We start from the raw sequence: 2,343 nt of genomic DNA on the forward strand, positions 1-2,343 counted from the left end.
AACGGTGTCGAATCTCAATTTCCATATGTTGTGCTTGATGCTACTTGTCTCGTCTCCCAATAACAGCTAGGTTGCACTGTGGTACGCCGTAGAGGCGTGTGGGAGGAACGTACGAACGCATTGTATGTCACCCTGGGTCGCTGGGGGTGGTGGTGCGGTGAGTCAGGTCAGGTCAGGTCAGCGTGAGCCGTCTGATGTAGTGACGCGTGTATTCCGACTTTGTCGTATTGCCTCACACAAAGTGCTACCCTGGTGGACCGCGTTCCATATCTGGGACATGCCGCAGATGCCGGTTGACAGTGGATCGCGGAAGGTACATCGCATACGTGCGCGGGCCACCTTCCACGTGTTCTCTTCTGCACATGTCGCAGTGTGTATGTGGTCTGATGTAGCGTGTCGTGACACATGACATCCTGGCATGCAAGAATTGTTGAATTCGCAAATGTAGGTGGACATCTACGTTTACTGCCCAAGATACGCAAATGAACTGGAAATCCGTTGTTGAGCGGTTGTTCACGCTGGAGGTGAATCTGTGATGGCGACGATCGGTACAGCTATTAACCGGTTGTTTCAGCGGTACCCGCCACATCCACACGCGTGACTAGGCCCATGTGGGTATGAAGCGATACGCGGCGGTGGCTTGGTGGGACTGTTCCCGGCCGGTGAAGGGGGGCCGCCCGGCGTGTTGGCCGCGCGCTGCGTGGGCGCACGCGCAACAGGCGGCTGGTGGGGGGCGCCGAGTGGCAGGAGCGCCAGCCGACGGGCCCGGCAGGCGGCGCAGCTACGCTGCGGCGCACCCTGCACGCGGCGCCTGGCGGCCAAAGTTGGTTCAGCCGAGCCCGGTGCGAAGCGCGGTGGACATCTGCAGTGTGCTGGTCTGATTGAGGACTGTGTGCGTTGAGGATGCGCCGCCGCCTGGCACTCGGCGCCGCGACGCCGTCTGCTGCTCGGTCGCCCCAGCGGTTCTCGCAGGTGGTTTGTATCGCAGTTGTGCGGACGTGTTGGCGCGTGCGCTGTGCTGGGAGAGTTCGCTTCTGCACCCAAGTGGGGCTTTGCCCTTGTGTGGCGCTGGCGTTGGAGCTGCCGGTCACCATAGGTGGCGCGTGTTGTCTCCCGCCGGCAATGCCACGACAGCACGCTCCCGGGCCTCTGTCGGCAGCGGCAAGCTCAGTTGGGAGCAAGGGTGTTCGCACTAAAACCGTCTACTCGCCTAACTCCGGGCGATTGCGCCTCTCTCGAAACCGACCAAGTACCTAGGACGGCGCTGCGCGCCGCCGGGACCTGAGAGGGTTTCGAGGTGTATCGTGCAGGGGAGCTCGGCCTCCTCCTGTTTGCAGAATAATTGAGCGGACGCTTGCGTGTTCGCGCGGGCCCCCGGGACACACTCCCGGGCGGCCGGCTGCTCAGCTCTAGTTGACGCAGCTCCCTGGTTGATCCTGCCAGTAGTCATATGCTTGTCTCAAAGATTAAGCCATGCATGTCTCAGTACAAGCCGCATTAAGGTGAAACCGCGAATGGCTCATTAAATCAGTTATGGTTCCTTAGATCGTACCCACGTTACTTGGATAACTGTGGTAATTCTAGAGCTAATACATGCAAACAGAGTCCCGACCAGAGATGGAAGGGACGCTTTTATTAGATCAAAACCAATCGGATTGGCTTGTCTGGTCCGTTTGCCTTGGTGACTCTGAATAACTTTGGGCTGATCGCACGGTCCTCGTACCGGCGACGCATCTTTCAAATGTCTGCCTTATCAACTGTCGATGGTAGGTTCTGCGCCTACCATGGTTGTAACGGGTAACGGGGAATCAGGGTTCGATTCCGGAGAGGGAGCCTGAGAAACGGCTACCACATCCAAGGAAGGCAGCAGGCGCGCAAATTACCCACTCCCGGCACGGGGAGGTAGTGACGAAAAATAACGATACGGGACTCATCCGAGGCCCCGTAATCGGAATGAGTACACTTTAAATCCTTTAACGAGTATCTATTGGAGGGCAAGTCTGGTGCCAGCAGCCGCGGTAATTCCAGCTCCAATAGCGTATATTAAAGTTGTTGCGGTTAAAAAGCTCGTAGTTGGATTTGTGTCCCACGCTGTTGGTTCACCGCCCGTCGGTGTTTAACTGGCATGTATCGTGGGACGTCCTGCCGGTGGGGCGAGCCGAAGGGGTGCTTTCGCGTCCCGAGGCGGACCCCGTTTAAATCCTACCAGGGTGCTCTTTGTTGAGTGTCTCGGTGGGCCGGCACGTTTACTTTGAACAAATTAGAGTGCTTAAAGCAGGCAAGCCCGCCTGAATACTGTGTGCATGGAATAATGGAATAGGACCTCGGTTCTATTTTGTTGGT

At 57.4% G+C, this 2,343-nt stretch overlaps 1 non-coding gene across 1 annotated transcript in view; it reads left to right on the forward strand.

The window, feature by feature from the left end:
* The first annotated feature begins 1,423 nt into the window (after positions 1 to 1,423).
* LOC126334145 (small subunit ribosomal RNA) overlaps positions 1,424 to 2,343 on the forward strand; it is a 1,893-nt gene continuing 973 nt past the window's right edge. Inside the window, exon 1 of the ribosomal RNA XR_007564581.1 lies at positions 1,424 to 2,343. This exon is cut by the window's right edge and continues 973 nt beyond it. This is a non-coding gene — a ribosomal RNA (small subunit ribosomal RNA).

This window comes from Schistocerca gregaria, unplaced genomic scaffold, assembly GCF_023897955.1.
Source record: "Schistocerca gregaria isolate iqSchGreg1 unplaced genomic scaffold, iqSchGreg1.2 ptg001705l, whole genome shotgun sequence".
Taxonomy (NCBI): Eukaryota; Metazoa; Arthropoda; class Insecta; order Orthoptera; family Acrididae; genus Schistocerca; species Schistocerca gregaria.